Here is an 8,893-nt window from a genome sequence, read left to right as displayed (position 1 = left end):
CAATCCACACAGCTAACACATCTTTTCTGATTTTTCGTAAGTCCTAACTTGCATCTGTGCAGAAGCTGTTGAGCTGGTGTTGGGCTGTTTCATTCCTCAATTACTCCCAACTCCGCAGGTGCCAAAGCCCAGGGGTGTGTGAGGGGAGAAACCCCCGGAAAGAGAAAGGGGGAGGGAATGACTGAAAATATTAGACCAATAGGTCACAGCAAAGACAGCAAACCAGTCACTCCAGAACTTTTGGGAAGCTGACGTGTTGTTGTACCTGATCGCGATAAAAAGACGGAATCTTCAGCAGCGTGGCGCGCGCTCTTCAGCGCGTGTCGTTTGCTAATGGCCGCCACGTGCCCTTCCGGCCGCGACCCGTCATTCTGCGCATGCCTGCGGTTGGGTTGCGCATGCGTAAAGTAGCCGCGGAGAATTTGAGAGTCATGATGGCACGGCTGGTCCCGCGTTAGTCGGCGGCTACAGTGTGGAGAAGTCTGCAGAAGGGCGTTGGTTCCTTCAGAAACGACTGGCATGAAAGGTTAAGGAAAGACACCGGTACTCAGTTATTGTGTCAGTTATGTATGTCAGTGATGTCGTTTTAGGCGTCTGCAGCCAGCAAAACGTCGCAACTTCTTTCAATTCACTAAAACATGTCCGTATATTCAACAGATCTCAGTGACGGGAATTTTTTTTTCACGGCGAGGGAAAGTGAGGATTGCCTTCGACTTTGGAAAAATGTCGACACTTTTATGGCTTTTTCGGCACATTTTTTCTGAAAAATCCGAGCAAAATCCCTGCCTATATATGCGGTTTAGTCAAATTGTGATTAAATGTATTGAATCCAGACGAGGGTGATAGTGTGTGTGTGTGTGTGTGTGTGTGTGTGTGTGTGTGTGTGTGTGTGTGTGTCTGTGGCTGTGTGTCTGTATGTCTGTGTGTGTCGGCTGTGTTTGCGCGTGCGCCCATGCGTGCGATTCCTATTAAACTACAGGACAGATTTTAATGAAACTCTACTCTGTGTGTGTGTGTGTGTGTGTTTGTGCGTGTGTGTGTATGTGTGTGTGTGTGTGTGTGTGGGGGTCCCGAGAAGGAACTAGAAAGAAAGAAAGACTAAACATCGGTCGAAGGGTCAGGGAAAGAACCAGAAAGGAAGGCTCGGTTGGGAATGGTAATGTGTGGGTGGGGGTTAAGGGGAACTTAATCACGACTCTTTCTCTCGCAAGCCAGCGAATACTGCATTTCATTCATAGACGTAACTCGGTAGGAATTCATTCCAGCTCGAAGCATATGCAGGAAATAAAAATGCAAACGTCGCCTCTCTGTCAAAAGAAGAAAAAAAGATGAATAATCAAAACAAACCTCAGACAAAATTCAAAAAGCTCATCTCGCAAAAATCCGAAGGCATGAATATTTTGGCCTCATGGGAAATATGTGACATTCCTACGGGTATTTGTCTGTTCCGTTAAATATAAACGCCCACCGCTGACAAAGTACATGCACGTCATACGAAACGGAAATGCGCTGACTGCCAGTCATCATTCAAAAAGTCAAAAGTAGTTCAAATACCTTTGAAAATGTGAGATGAATAGTGCTGCATCAGCATCCCGCTCGCCTTTCTGGCGATGATATGCGTTCATCGTGAGGTGTTATTTGTTGTAAGCCATGGCTGAGAGAGTTCCCTCCCATCTCTGTCATTTCCTCAAAATGTTGGCAATACAAAAAACAGAGATAGCATGAGGGAGAGCGAGGGAGACATAGAACGGGTGGGTGGGGTGGCAGAGAGAGAGAGAGAAAGAGAGAGGGGGGAGAGACAGGGAGGGAGAGAGAGAGAGGGGGGGGGGGGACACACAAACGTACACTGAAGAAACATACTCCTAGGCAAACAGAAACTGACAGTCACACTGTCGCAGACGGACATGCATACGCAGTTACTTACAGAGACAGACAGACAGACACACGCACAGACACACATATACACGGTTCCACCCTCCACCCCCACTCACAGAGACAGAGACTAAAACACACAGACACACCCGCAAGCTAACACATACACACACACACACACACTTCACACACATAGATACACACACACACACTTCACACACACACACATAGACACACACACACACACAGACACACACACACACACACACACACACACACACGTACACACACTTCACACACACACATAGATACACACACACACACACACACACACACACACACACACACACACACACACACACACACACATACATTTCGACAGTCTGTTTTTCAAATCCAGTTTATACGTCTACGCAAATGAAAATAGGTTCAAATAGACAACAAAAGCGACGTGAATATAAATCGGTTTGAAAGAGTGGAAAAGCTTGTGAGAGTGGAGCAACAGTGGAAAGGTGCCTTTGTCCTACAAGAAAGAGTGAGAAGAAAAAGGGGAGAAACTGAGGCAAAGAAAATTGGCAGGGCAGGGTATAAGCCAGAAGAGAGAGAAAGAGAGAGAGAGGGAGAGAGAGAGAGAGAGAGAGAGAGAGAGAGAGAGAGAGAGAGAGAGAGAGAGAGACAGACAGACAGACAGACAGACAGACCGAAGGGGGGGGGGGGGGGGGCGGAGACAGAGAGAGATAAGGAGAGAGGCAGAGAAACAGACAGAGAGACAGAGAATAAGACCGAGGTGGTCAAAACGACAGTAACATCAACTATAGTCCGAAACAGAAGTGCGCGTATTGAAATCAGATTCCACTCTCTTGAGCCATGGAGAGAGAGAGAAAGAGAGAGAGAGAGAGAGAGAGAGAGAGAGAGAGAGAGAGAGAGAGAGAGAGAGAGAGAGCGACAAAGACAGAGAGAGAGAGAGAGAGAGAGAGAGAGAGAGAGAGAGAGAGAGAGAGAGAGAGAGAGAGAGAGAGAGAGAGTCTTATGGAAAAAGTAGGGAGAGAAAGGGAAGGATTGAGCTAGAGAATAAAACAGAACAGGAAAAAGTGGAGAATAAACCTTAGACTAGCTATAGCTTAGTTATCTGAAACGGACGTAGTGCGTGTGTCAAAATCTGACACCACATTTTTGTCAGCATTGTTTCCATCCTCTGTGTGAGCGCTGTCCCCGATCCACTGACGGACCTTGTGTGGGTCCACCAGCATGGTCTTGATGCAGATCCTGGCCGTGTCCTCCACCACAGCCTGGGGCCACTTTGGGATGACGGCCTGCAGGTTGCTCACCATGCGCTTCGCCTTCTCCGCCATCACCCGCTTCCTACGCCGCTCCAGCGCTGCGTTCAGCGTGTACAGGAAAGGATTCAGCGCCGAGTTGACGGGCAGTAAGAAGACGGCGGTCCACACGTTGACCTCGCCTGGGATGGGAACGCCGCTCGCGGCCAGCAGACCCATCAAACCCACAGGAAACCAGCAACAGAAGTCCGTGAAGACGACGAGAAACAGCTGTCTAGCGATCCTGGTCTCTTGCTCTTTGCGCTGCACGCCTGATGCTGACCCGGCCTGAAGGACTGAGCGGTAGATGAAGAGCTGGCCCGCGCCGATGAGGAGTATGAGGAGAAAGTTGAGGAGGACGAACACGGCGAAAGCGTAGCCTTGTCCAGAGAAGCTCTGCCGGGTGATAGGTAGAGGGAGGCAGAGAGCGTTGACATCATAGAACACCATACCCGCTAGGAGCGGCACGACAGACAGCAGAACAGCGAGTAGCCAAGCGACAGCGCAACCAGCCACGCAGTGCTTGGCTTTCAGGTGCAGGTGCTTCTTCAGCGGGAAGCCCACCGCTAGCAGCCTGTCCAGGGTGATGAGGCAGATGACGAAGGTGGAGACCTCGCTGGACACAAAGGCCAGGACCCCGGTCACCGTGCACAGAGCGCTGTGTCTCCACTCCCTCTCCACGGACACGTACACGGACCTGAAGCGGACATCAGTCGAGCCTACCATCACCACGTACAGTCCCATGAGAATGTCCGCCGCGCACAGGTTCATCACCAGCACACGAAAACTGGGCGACCCTTTGTCCGAGGAGACGAACCTATAGATCATCACGCCCCCGTTACCAAATACGGCTAACACTGCCATGATCCAGAGGGAAACACGGAAAAAGTCAGTCCTCAGGAGATCGTCGCAAGTAGAAAGTTCGTCGCGCGGTGCGTCGCAGTTTTCTATCGTACTGAGATGAAAGTAGGGACAGCAGAGTTTGGGGTCATCAGCGTGCAACACAGCAAGCTCCGTCAGTCCCTGGAACACACTCACGTCGTAGATGTCCACGGGGCTGCCTCTGAGGTCCAGTTTGGTCAGTTTTGAGAGAGGACCGAAGCTAGAGTCCTTGATTTCGTGCAGGCTCGTACCTTGCAAGATAAGGGTTTCAAGATTCACCATCCCAGCTTCGCGAAGAAAATCAGTGAAGGTGGAGTCCAGCACGGATACAAACGGATTGCCTGTCAGATCTAGATACTTCAGGCCAAGCATGTCAGTCAAGGACAAAGAGGCAAGCCCAACAAAGTGATTAAAACTTAAGTCCACAACTTTCAACCCAGGCATCAGAGAGAGAGTGAGGTTGACTAGCCCGCAACGGGACAAATTCAGAAGCTGCAGGAATTCCATGAAGTAGAACTCTTCAAAAGACAGATCTTTCACTCCGCTCAGGTCAAGATAACGAGTGTGAGGGTACTTACTTGGGTAGAACATTGTTTGACACGAAAACGCCCAGACTTCGCACGTGCAATTGATAGGGCATTCCCTCGAACAGTACAGCTCGTCGTCTTTGTTGGGACAGTGATTGATATTATCACACATAAAGTCAGGATGGACACAAATCCCGTACCCCTGGCATCTGTAGTAACCTGGGCAGACGATGTTTTTAGGAAGGATGTCTTCGTCCATCCCATCGAAACAGTCTTTCTCTCCGTTCCCCAGCATGTAGGTCGGGAGGTAGAATCCAGGGCGGCACTCAAACAGATGCTTCGTGTTGTTTGCCTCAACAGGGGCGATTTCAGGAACCCCGAATACTGTGAAAAGGGCGACGCCTGGAACAGGGATCATAGGGACAGGCCGTGAGATGATACGGGGGCAGGAGAGAAAATGGAGGCCAATATATCTGGAGACACAGCCGATCCCTGGACAAGAAATCCACCCCATTCTACATGACGTGCATTCCTCTTCATCCGTGCCGTCAAAACAGTCCGGTTTGCTGTCGCACCGATCTATTCGTTCAAGTACCTGACTATTTTCGCACACGAAATCGGGGAATATTCCTCTGCCTAGCAGTGGCTCGAACCTGGGCTTGATACAGTTTTCTTCGTCGCTACTATCGGCGCAGTCCCCCATGCCGTTGCAGACCAGTGAATAGTGCACGTGAAGTCCAAAGCGACATTTGAACAGAGCGAAGCCGTGTGGAGACCATTCCATCCCTGTTTTTCCGTCGCCCCACTTACAGCGTTCAAACACGTGCACGTGGGAACCGTCTGAACAGGTTTTGAGGCTGACGCTTTTACCGGTCTTCATGATCGCGGGCGCAAAGCTAAGTTGTCGTGGTTGAAGACTTTTGCCAGCAGTGTCATTCACAAGCCTGCTGTTCGGTTTGGAGCAAACCATTCCGTCAGGGAAAATGAGGCGCGTTATCTCGTCACAGTCGGTGGGGATGAATTGGGGGCGGGGGTAGATGTCCAGCATGGCACAGCTAAACTCCGGTCCCAGCGTCTGTAGATCCTGACGGTCGTACGCCACGGCCCCTCCCTTCCCTCCCCACTGCCACGAAAAGCGGTACGGGTGACTCAGCTTTCTGTTCGTGGGCAGAAACTTCCTTATGTTGAGCGACACGCTCCGGAAGCCACTTTGTTGAATCACGGCAGCCACCAGGCTTAGTCCTGCATCATCCGTAACAGATGCGTGTGTCGCCTCGTGTTCATACTCACACAATCGTTCTGCATTGTCTGGTAGTGTGGGAATAGGATACCCTGTTTTGTACTGTTCGTCACAGGCATCATCGTGCGTGCGACAACCGACTGTGTAACGAAAGTCGAATATCAAACACTGCTTTTGGTAAGGAACCCAGCCTTCCTCGCAGCCTGTGTCTGTGTATTCACAGTTCTCTTCGTCCTCGTTGTTCTCACATTCCGCAACCATGTTGCATAGAAAAGCTTTGGGCACAGCTCCAGGAAGACAGGGATAAACGCCCATTGTAACTCCCAGTTCTGTCAGCTCGAAGGAGGGCATGGTGGATTTCTCCTGGGCGAAGTAGCTGACGTTGAAGAAAGACGGTGGTTCGTCGACCTCTCGCTGTCGAGCAGAGTTCGCGACAATTCTGACGGTGCTGTGGTTGAGAAGCAGAGGGGATAAGTCGATCAACACGTTGAAGCTAGACTCACTGCGGTTGTTCTCTAGGAATCGTCGTTCGGTGGTCCACGCTCCGAGAGTTGCGTTGTAGGACTGAATCTCTAGCTGCCTTCCCTGCGTCATCTGAACGTCATGGAACTGGAACCCTATTCCAAAGTCAGTGTTCGCCTTCAGCATCCAAGTCCTGATTCCCCTGCAACCTGGATCAGGATCTGTCCAAGAGACCCTGCCGTCCTGATCAGTCAGCACTTCTTCCACGGGTCCACAGCGAGTGTCGTTGGCGCTGAGCAAGACAAGGCCTCCTTTCTTATCGTCGTCTTGATCTGTCATTAGTGCTTTATTAGTTTTGTTGCCATTCTGTACAGACGACGAGCGTGTGGTGTCGTTGTCGTGATGTTCTGCAGATGTACTGTTAGACTTGTTGTCATTAGGTGTATTCAAGAATGTGTCCATCTCAGTTCTATGCTCTGATGTCATTGAAGTATTCGTTTTGTTACTAGTAGGCGTAATCAAGAATGTGTCCATATCAGCTCTATGCTCAGCTGTCATTGAAGTGTTTGTTTTATTGCCATTAGGCGAAGTCAAAAAGCTGTCCATCTCATCCCTATGCTCTCTTGTCATTGAAGTGTTCGTTTTGATGCCTCGGTTTCTCTCTGACAGAGTTTTTCCGAAGAGCATAGTTGAAGGCGCAGTTGTGTTGAAGAAGAGCGTACTTACACGATCAATCGTCACGTTGTCTTGATCCGTTGTCAAGGCGACGGCGGTGTTGTTGTCCACGTGTGAGGTCATACGCTGTGACGTGCAATCACCACAGAAGAAGCGTGTGGTCAAAATAAGGGTTGGAATTATAGTCTGAAGAATTTGCTTGGTGACTGAAAGCATCATGTTTTGCTTGCCTTCCATCTGAAAAATGGAACAGATGTCGCTTTTCACTTGGAACTAGTTTGAGCGCGCGCTTAAGTTTTCTTTAAATGTTTGTAAACAAACTAACATTCTTTGTTTGTTTGTATTTATCTTTTTTGCGCGCAATTACGTAGATACATTTAATCATGATATTTGTTCTTGTCCTGAAACTGACGTTACAAATAGTTACCGTGCAAGTAGAGCTGAATGCATGCTCAATGTTCAAATAATATCACCTTTTCTATTTTAGATTTTTTCAAGAAATAAAGAATAAATTCCATGGGTATACATTAATAGATACACACATCTTTATTTTGTCGTTATATTATAATGAGAATGTGTACACGACTAAATGAACTATAGACCCTGTTTTTGAAAATACAAGCTATGCAATGAACATTACAACGTCTTATTCTCCCCTCTGCTTCTTTACCTCTGTAAACTTGTAGAGCTAGTTATTTTTCGATAATGACCCAGCAACCAAACAAATAACGAGCCAGCAACAGCCTGAATCCTCGATAGTGCAATGGGTTGAGAAGCTGTTCTGTTTCGGTACTACTTTTGCGACTGAAAAGTTCCGAACGCTCTATACGTACGAAGTATACATCTCTGGAGCAAACAATACAAACATACCGCATTTAAATTAACAACTACAGGCCTGAACACATGAATCTCCATATAAAATCCATGAGTTCGGTTGTTTTCTGAATCTAGATCTGCCGTGCACAAACGTTCATCACAAGCAAATTCCCAAGGCAAGTAACTCATACTTTGTCTAGCGACAAGAGTAGTTCCCCTTCTTTTCACTCGGTTTCTTAGACAACACTGACTGCAATCCGACGGTCAGTTTTCAACAATATTTCATTTTATAAACAGATCACACGCAACTAAATGCACACATCTCATCAATTTAAACAACATAAAGCGGTTCCATACACTATTTCCCCCAGAAAACTGAACTTCATACAGTAATTAACGTTGGAACACGGGTGCAAAAGTTCGTCTGCTAGTCCCATTTGACAAAAGAACATTATCCTAAGCGATACTAAAACATAAACAGAACACACAATATCTGCCTTTACCGCCACAGCAGAATAACAGCATATCTGTGTACTTGATTTTAGTCCAAAACAGGGAAACTGACAAGAAGTGTTAACAGAATGGAATGATTTGCACGGAACTATACAACCGCGCATTGATCGATCGCCTGCGCAGGTTGACTGGTTGAGTGATTCGGATTCGATCAAACTTTCGCACAAAAACTCCTGTTTTCTTTGAATAACTGAAGAAAGGAGGATCCGCCAACTTCGACCATTATTTTTAATAATCACTGAGACTCGGCATGTAACCTCTACATATAGATAATATCATGCAATTAAAACCGTTTTTGCAAATTAATGCAACCTATGCTATAAACATTAAACCGTCATATAGAAAACATACTGCAATTAACACTGTGAATCATTTTCTAGCTGTACCTGTAGTAGTTACCTCACCACGTTGAAGAATATAAAACACACGATGGAGGAACTGATTGCTTCTGGGGACTTTTATACCCAATATTTCTTCAAACCTTGTTTTTTTTCTTCCCGTTTCTGTTCGCAGACTTGGTTCGATCAGATTTATGTTACCTGCCTCTTGGTGTGGTAGAGTGGTACCGTTACAGCGACTCAAAAACAGTA

Source organism: Littorina saxatilis, linkage group LG5 (genome assembly GCF_037325665.1).
Source record: "Littorina saxatilis isolate snail1 linkage group LG5, US_GU_Lsax_2.0, whole genome shotgun sequence".
Lineage (NCBI taxonomy): Eukaryota > Metazoa > Mollusca > Gastropoda > Littorinimorpha > Littorinidae > Littorina > Littorina saxatilis.
Note: the sequence above shows the minus strand (reverse complement) of the source record.